Source organism: Odontesthes bonariensis, chromosome 17 (assembly GCF_027942865.1).
Source record: "Odontesthes bonariensis isolate fOdoBon6 chromosome 17, fOdoBon6.hap1, whole genome shotgun sequence".
Lineage (NCBI taxonomy): Eukaryota > Metazoa > Chordata > Actinopteri > Atheriniformes > Atherinopsidae > Odontesthes > Odontesthes bonariensis.
This window is the reverse complement of record NC_134522.1, coordinates 3,758,500-3,767,876: the sequence shown is the minus strand read 5'-3', so window position 1 is coordinate 3,767,876 and position 9,377 is coordinate 3,758,500. Positions and strand designations below refer to the sequence as shown.

Here is a 9,377-nt window from a genome sequence, read left to right as displayed (position 1 = left end):
TAAGTTTTTCATGTTTTGTGTCATGTCTATTAGAAATTATGACCTGAACAGCGATGGTTGTGGTTGTATGTTGCTGATATTAAAGGGATAGTCCGAAGTAAAATGCACTTTAGATCAATTTACAGGATGTTGTGAGTACATACGTTGAGTTGACATTAAATCATATCATTCGGATGTGTTTTGAGAATTTCGATTTGACCGTTTTTGGCCAAAAGTCGTTAGCCTGGAAGTGAATGGGGCAAATCATGTCACCGTTACAAAACGCTATTTTTATACCTCTTCTACAGCTCCAAACAACATAACACTTACGTGGTAGTGAGTAGAGGGTCCCTAAAGCCAAACCGAAGTGTCCCGAGGTCTTCTTGTGGTCGTATAGCGAGTCCAGAATTAATTTAATCAAGCCAGTACCTTTCCGAAAATGTGTCTGCTGCAGCTGCCGCTGAAGACCCTGGTGAAGTTAGTTTGATGTTGGTTTGAAAAAAAAGACACCTTATTTCCATATTCTCAATATCTGTAGAATATCCAATATCAAACCAACTTCACCACGGTCTGTAGCGGCAGCTGCAGCAGACACATTTTCGGAAAGGTACTGGCTTGATTAAATTCATTCTGGACTCTATCCGACCACATGAAGACCTCTGGACACTTCGGTTTGGCTTTAGAGACCCTCTACTCACTACCACGTAAGTGTTATGTTGTTTGGAGCTGTAGAAGAGGAATAAAAGTAGCGTTTTGTAGCGGTGATACTCGATGCCCTCATCACTTCCAGGCTAACGACTTTTGGCTAAAAACGGTCAAATCGAAATTCTCAAAACACAGCCGAATGACATGATTTAATGTCAACTCAACGTATGTACTCCCAACATCCCGTAAATTGATCTAAAGTGCATTTTACTCCGGATTATCCCTTTAAGTGTATGATACGAATGACCTAATAAAAAGGGGCGTGAAGATCTATATGGAACAAACAGGGTTTCAAACAGAAAGGTTCATTAAAAGAAACATATCTGAAAAAAAATGCATTTGGTGAAACTGCTTTTAAGACCTACTTGCTGCCTTGCCTGTCCATTTAAATGACTTAAAGTTCACTAAAACAACCACACAAACATGTTTTTCATTTCAATTCTAGGATTTTAAATAAATAACTAAAACATCTGGTACTTGCCAGCTCTTAAAATGACCCCTGACTTATTCCACTGTGTGATTATTTAACCAAAACTAAGATAAACCGAGAAGAAGTATGTGAAAAGCAACTTACACCAAACACACAAACATACAAATTGAAGGTATCAATGACAACATCATCAGCATAAAAATGAATAAAACAAAAACAGGATGTTTAATGTAAGACAAAAATTAAAAGCTTCTCAATGTTGAATCTTGTGGGAGAGTTGAGGAGCTCCCAGAGAGGTTCAACCAACAAGGCTGCGACAGGACGTTGGTGAAGGGTTAGTTTCTGTATGTTCGTACGTTGGCTGAGGACACACTGCATGCTGCTGTGGAGAGTTACGGTGTGTTTACGTACGTTAGCCGTCATCAACAGCTGGACATCTGCTGTGTAATTTAATGCAGTAACACAGAACTGGACCAAGTTGTTAAAACAGTGGGATGAAAAGTGGCTGCTGCACATCCACAGTCTTTAGCTAACTCTGCTGGAACATTAGCCTCAGATAGAGTTTATCCACAGTCTTTAGCTAACTCTGCTGGAACATTAGCCTCAGATAGAGTTTATCCACTGGGCTCTGATATCCTCTGAGGCTGCTGCTGGATGGAAGATGCATGCTCCTCAGTGCAGCTGACAGCAGAACATTTCCACCAGAAGCTGACTTCATCTAGCCTAGCAAGCCAGACCCGTACAGCAAAAAGCTGTACAGGGGTCTAGTGACGCTTGATAGCAGTGTGGGCGGGATAAACGGTTGTCTGTTAAGTTGCCTCTGCACTCAACGCCACGCAATAGGATGGCGCAACAACCAATCAGAAGAAGGATTACGTAGTCAGCGCGACGGAAAGTACATGGTGGAGTGTAGTCTAATGTCAGAGAGGAAAGAATATTATTTTTCTTTTCGACTTTGCCTGTGTTTTCAATACCGGCACTCCAATCTGTTAATGTAGAAAGTGTACGCGAATAATGTGGAAGAATGGAACTAAACGACAGTTGCCGGGCGCAGCCATTGTTTACCTCTCTCTGGAACTACACACTGAAACGTCGCACCTCTGTCGTCACCAGGTAGCCCGGCCTCCGACCCCGCTCCCCACGATTTGATTGGCCTGATTAAGTTTCGATTTTCAGCCTCGCAAAACGACCACAAGTGACTAGACTCACCCGGGAGCAAATTCAACTAGGGGGCGTCTAGATTTCTAGGCTAGGCTTCATCCGTCCAGCATCCAGGATGTGAGTGGGCAGGGCTTAGCAGAGGAGGCGGAGTCAACTTAAGTAGTCTTTAGCTAACTCTCAAAGGATGGGAATTGTTAAGAATTTAGTGATTCCGGTTCCGTTATCGATATTGCTTATCGATTTGGTTCTTCTATCGATTCTTTTAGCGATTCTCATCCAGTTATATATCGTACAAATGGTTTTGGTTGCAGTAACACTTTAATTTCAAGTATGCACCAATTTTACTCCATTTTACTTCACATTTGACTTTTCCCTGCCTCGATAAAAGGGGTAGCTACAATCCCTACAATCCCTGCCTCTGAGCCTGCTTCAGTCTTGCAGTCCTCGTCAACTAAATGTGAATATCAGATGGAAATTATTCATACATTATGTCACTAACATTATTACAATCAACAGGACCTGGAAGTTTTACGTTACAGGGCTCTCCGGTTGGACGGTTCTCAGGAATGGGGGTCTTTCTTTAATAATATTATTATTAGTGTTGTTGCTATTAATAACAATATTTATATTCATAACAATAATTATACTTTTTTTTTCAGCGTGAGAAATACAATATGTGGCAGGAGTGCGTGACAAAAGATCCAAAAGTGTGACTCTCACGCTCAATGCGTGAGATTTGAGAGCCCTGCGTTACCTGAGACTTTTGAGATGGAAGACGCTGTGCCACAAGCTCTCCCGCGAGAGTTCGCGCCATCGCTTAGCAGCGTGTCAAAGACTTTACATTGGTGCAAAGTAACTGCATGCTGTGTGGTCAAATGTTTCAGCATGTTGGAGGTATTTCCCCCCTTGATGTGATCAAAGCTCTGCACGCGTTGCAACTGGCTCTAGTTTTGTACTTTTTGGTGAAATATAACCAAACCTTGGAGCTCTTCTGCCTCGACGCCATGTTGGAAACATTCTGAGCCAAAATATGAAACGTGCATGTGACATCATCACGCAAATGCGTCAGACGTTAGCAGAGCCTATAAACGGGAACGTGAGAGCCTGGATGCTCTTTCTCAGCAGTTTTCCCAGAAGCAGCTGAAATGTGGACTCATCTGCCCGCAGAACACGTTTCCACTGTGTTTCTGTCCATCTGAGACGAGCTGGTGTCCAGAGAACTGGGCCGTGTTCCTGCACAGAGGATCATGGGCTCTGAGGAAATCCAACAGAGTCTCATATAGAATTAAAGTTCATATTCAGGCTGTCATTTCCAACATCTACATGAATATTAAAGTCACCCACTACAATGACTTTATCTGTACTCAGCACCAACTGGGATAAAAACTCTGAGAACTCAGACAGGAACTCAGAATAAGGGCCAGGCGGACGATACACAACAACAAACACAAGAGGTTTCTGTGATTTCCACTTTGCGTGGGAAAAACTGAGAATCACAGATTCAAAAGAGCTCAAACTAATCTTTGGTCTGGGACTGATTAGTAACCCTGATCTGAAGATAGCTGCCACTCCTCCTCCTCTGCCTGTGGTTCCAGGAACGTGAACATTTAAACAGTCAGAGGGAGTTGCTTCATTAATGCTAACATGATGCTAACATGATGCTAACGTGATCCTCCTGCTGCAGCCAGGTTTCTGTAAGACAAAATATATCAATATGATGATCACAAATCAACTCATTCACTAACAGAGACTTCGAAAGGAGAGATCTGATATTCAGCAAACCACATTTAATAGTTTGATGTTTTTGTTCAGTTAAAGTTTTTGTTTTAATAATTTCTTTTTGCACAAGAGGATTTGCTCCTTTTGTGTTAATTGATTGAGGGTAGCAGCAGGTGGGAAGCTGCAGAGAAGTGTGTAAGACTACAACTCTGCATCCTGCTCTGAGCCCTGGGTTGTCATGTTTTAGGGTGGCAAATAAATTTATCCATATTTCTAGAAATGAGAGCAATTATCTATGTAGCCCACGTTGTTTGCTGGACACCACCTGGACAACCAGCGATCGAAGGAGGACATGCGGCTAAACATGTCATCACTGGTCAGATTTGGCAGGGGTCCAGAGAAAAACTACACTGCCAAGTTGAATTGTCTTCTCAGCGTAGTAGTTCCAGTCTAAAATATCACTTAAAGGCAAAACACACAACTGATAGCAGCAAGTCATTCAAGGAAACAGACAGTGGAGCGAGGCTTCTACATAAAAACTACAGAAAGATGCTGATGTTAAAAGTGTGTTTGCACAACAAATGTTATGGCACTTTCATTCATATGGCAGCACATTTAAAATAAAGCTAAATGCTAAAAGCTATACACTACTTTTGGATTCATTTTTGGATTCTGCGTACAAATGCGATTAATCGTGATTAATCAGGGAAATCATGTGTTTAATTAGATTAAACATTTTAATAGTTTGCCCAGCCATAAAATATACAAAACTGATTATAGAATATCTCAGTCACTGAAGTTATTAAGTAGCAAGTTGCACTTTAATAATTTTGGAATCATTAAAAAGTTATATTTTATAGTGATATACCGGCAGTTAGTTTGTGATGCTGGGAATCTGCAGGGAAAAGCTGGGGGAGGCCGGCCGATTCACATGCAAATTGTTCACTTTATCCAATAGATCTACATTTTAGTAATGTAATAATACTACCTTATCTATTTATCCATTTATCTTTTTATCCAGTCCCTCATTCTCGGTTCCCAGACTTAAATTATTAACTGATGGTGTCTGTATTTCACAATTTTTCAAATATAAACAGGCAATATTAAGATCTTAATACAATTTGACAACAACAACAAAAAAAAAAGATGGAAAAGAATATGAATGATAGATGAAATGATTTAATTTAGTAATATGAAATTAAATTAAATGTGAATATACAGCAAAAATACATTTGCAACCAATTATTAAGTTTCTGTATTTATTTGCTAATTAAAAAAAATAAGACAAATCAATTTGGAAAATGAATTAATGTGATTTATTTTTATCTTTAACCTTGTAGCACTCACAGTTGCAGATATGCAACAAGCTTTTTAATTATTTACATTATTTATTCACATTATATTTTTATTTACATTACATTATTTGATTTTTTAAATTTACAAACATTATTTACTTCAGGAGCTCTTGGCTTTGGATACACAAACAATATAAAAAGATTTCTAAATAATATACAAGAGAATAAAAATAGTAAAAGTAAAAGTAAAAAGTAAAAAGTTACAGTGCAATCTGCTTATTGTATGACTGTATTGTACATTTTGCAGCATAAGTGAGTCAAATAAGTCAAATAAAAGTGCAGTGCTTTAAATAAACAAGACAAATCAATGTGGCAAATTAATTAATATGATGCACCATCATTCCACTGTGCTTCTCTCATGCAGGCGTAGCAACGTAATCTGATTGGTTAGGAGAGAATTCCTTTCATAACTGCATCCAATCGGCGTCTTTGTTTTATGACGTCAGTGGCATGTTGGCTCCGCCCCCTGTCTGAGTGTGTAAGTGACAGACAGAAGAAGGAGGAAGAGGAGTCGGAGGAGGAGGGAGTCGGAGCAACAAGTGTTAGAGTGAAACTGTGAGTTTTAAAGAAAATACAGCCTCAACTACATCTGTGTGGATTAAAACTGACACTTATTTGGGAGTTTCCAGTTGGATGTAGGCAGTTTAAAGGAGTACGTGGACGGCGCAGACACGGAGGTGAGTGCTCCCGGCTTTGTTATCAACAGGTGCCGCTGGAGGGCACGGCTAGCAGTTAGCTGCTAACATTAGCTGCTAACATTAGCCTGACATTAGTGGGTAAAATTAACCCTTGTTAGCTCAGTAAAGTTGGTGGCTGCTCACTAACCAGACACACAAAACCCAAACAAAGTGACAAATGAAAAGGTGGCGATTATCTGAGTTTAATGGCTTTGACAGAAGAGCTAAATGAACAAAACAGGACTTTCTCTGAGCTAGCTTTCAGTAAGCTAGCTGTCAGTCCACCCTGCCTGTGAAATACAGAAACTTCCTCTGATACACGCTGTCGATGTGTAATTATTTACAGAATACAGTCTGAAACAGCTTTTTTATTGTGTTACAGTTCAGCTTTTATTACTTAATCAAGTACTGTGTTGTGTACTCACTATAAAAACTCTTAATATCACACAAGATGAGTTAATAAGAGGTTGGTTAGAGATGGGAACTTGTATTTTTAACATTTATAATGGACTGTGGTGACCCTGAGGTGCTAAACACAACCATTACAACCAAAAACACAACATTTTTCAGGACACAGCATGCAATGAAACACAAAACAAGCATTCTTTTACACAACTTTTCAGCAGAAATCAGATAGAAAACATCTATTTTCTGAAACTTTCATGGCTTTCTGGGGTTTTTGACCAGTAGCTCTGGAACAACTCAGCTTAATGTGACTTTACCTCAGCACGTTTATATGTTTTCATCTGGACTACATTACTCTCTAATGATTTATTTATTTATTTATTTATTTATTTATGGCCTCTTCAAATCTAGGCTAAAAACCTACTTATTTAGGATGGCTTTTAATACCCAGTAGTATGATGACACTTTTATCTTATTTTATCTTATTCGATTTTGTTGTATTTTATTGCTTTCACTGTTCTTTTATTGTTTTATTTGTTTTTACTTATTCTTCTGTTCATTTATTTCCTGTTGTAAAGCACTTTGGTACATCGTAAGGATTGTTTGTAAAGGGCTGTATGAATAAAATACATTTAGATTTATTTTGCCTTAAAAAGATGATTTTCAGACATTTCTAAGTAGAAAACAGAGTCAGAGTGAAGCAGTACTTTATTATTAGATAAGTTAAACAGTATTTTTCTTATTATTTTACATAAATGATCTTGAGATGGAATGGAAACCCATAGATACTAAACCTGACCCCTGAATAAAGTAAAGTGTACATGTGGAGTTGGAAAACCAGCTTTCAACGTGACTCCAGAGAGAACGGGACACGAAATATAAGACATTTCTTTAACTGTGATGTCTTTTCTAACCAAGATCTCCTGCTGGCCCCACATCTTATTGTCATCAGAGTTTTTTTTTTTTACTCCAGTGTGACACAACGGTTGAAATTAGCAGTTTTTTGTAGAAAATTAACCGGCAGCTCGAGTGAATCAGCTGACTTTTGGCCTGACGCAGGTGGATGACGACCTCTGCAGCTTTGACCGGACGTCACATGTTCCGGGTGTTTCATTAGACAGAAAATGACACATTTTCTACATTTAATTCCCACTTTCCTGTAACTGTGACCGAGCGGTGGCAGATTTAAGGCCCGGCTGCGTCTCCTGACGTGTTTTATCGCCGTGCTTATCTGAACCGACGCGCTCACGATGCAGAATTAACCGTAAATGACGGCGTTGCTCGTTGGAATCGAAGGTTAACGGCGTCGCTGCAGGAGAACAGATATGTGAGAGCCTTGCATCTTATCTCTGAGGCGAGTGGTATGTGGGCCGGCCGAGCCTGCATGAGATTACACCAAAACTGTTGAGGTCAGTGTTTGTGGCGGGGCTGATGTGTGACTTATCACAGCTTCCTCTCCTGGTGTTTACCCTGGGTTTGAATCCGACTCCAAATGCCCAGATAAGTCTGCGTATGACAGGTTTGAAGGTTAAAACCCGGCGCTTGGTTTCTGAAACGCAAACATTTTAGAGGAGCTGGAAGGATTCAGACTCAGAGGGGAGGAGGAGGAGAAAGGCTGAAGTGGAGGAACAGGCCGAAAGGTTTGAAGAGAATAAAACCAGCTCATCCAAATGAAAGATTTTACCAGGACAAATAAAATCATTTATATTCGTTTAGTCATTTCAGATTAATTTAGTTATTATAAATGAGCTTTAGTTTTTGCTGCGTTTTACCATCTGCTGTCCATCCACGATGGTTTGATTTAAGTCTGACAGCCAATCGCAGACGTGTTGACGACCCGTGGACCAATCAGAGCCTGAAGGAGGAGGAGCCGGTCGGGTTTGGGTTTAAAACGTTCATCCGGCCTCTTTAGTTTGACCAGATAAATACGTTTTTTGGTTATATCATCCAGCCTTAACTGTGACTAAAAGCTTATAAATTGTAATTGAAAAGTATCTCTTATCCGATTAATCGTTTGTTAAATATATCTGTTAAACATAAATATTCATGTGTGTTTCCAGATTTGTATCTTAACTCTAAGAGGTTCTGGTTAAACTTGTGTTATTTTATCTGATGGTGTTTTATACAGTTCCCTTTTTATGTCTACACGGGTTATTTTATTGAGTTTTAGTGCATTCTTGTGTTTATTCTGCACAGTTTTATTTCCCGCTTAAATAAAGGTTAATAATGATATACATGTGCTTTTCTTTCGGTTTGCGAACCTCCTGGAGCTTTTTCGTTGGGACTAAAACTAGTGTGAGACTAGTGTTCACATTTATAAAAGCAAACTCAAGACTCGTCCTTTTATCGAAGCCTTTAATTGAATCTTATTCATTTATATACTTCACAATATTTCAGTTTTTTCTGAATGATTTTATGCTAAATAGAGTCAGCATCTCATCCCACCTTCGTTCTTCCTCTTTGTTGTTTTATTCCATCCTCTGATCTGTTCTTACTGTTCAACATGCTTCCAGTCTGATTATATTTTCTGTTTTCATTGCAAAGTGCTCTGAATATGGATTGATTTGATGAACCTTTTCGTGTTCTTCCGTCTTCGGTTTGGTTCGGCATGGTAGGAATCCACCTGTCCACATGTCGGACCCGTTCAGCTCACACCTGAGGAGTCGGATAGTTTCAGCTGGAAGTTTGTTCGTGTGTCGCAGTGTGTTTTTGGCTCCTGCTTCTGAATCCGTGCAGAGGATGGCCAGCTGTGGAGTTTCCTTTAGCTTCTGATGTGAAGCAGCAGCCGATCAGTGATGCTCAGGTCGAACCGACCGACCTTCAGACGGCTCAAAGTTTGAGTGCGTTGGTGCGGACGGGCTGATGGGGAAACAGGGAAATACAGGAGTCCTCTGTTCTCTGGAATGCTCTGCTGCTCGCATCCTTTCTACGACCCGATTGGTGCTC

At 39.8% G+C, this 9,377-nt stretch overlaps 1 protein-coding gene across 1 annotated transcript in view; it reads left to right on the top strand.

Moving 5' to 3' along the window:
• Positions 1-5,839: 5,839 nt before the first annotated feature.
• The window catches only part of pals1a (protein associated with LIN7 1, MAGUK p55 family member a), a 39,895-nt gene continuing 36,357 nt past the window's right edge, over positions 5,840-9,377 (top strand). The window contains exon 1 of the mRNA XM_075447539.1: positions 5,840-6,026. The gene's annotated coding sequence lies outside the window, so the exon portion shown is untranslated. The remainder of the gene's footprint in view (positions 6,027-9,377) is intronic.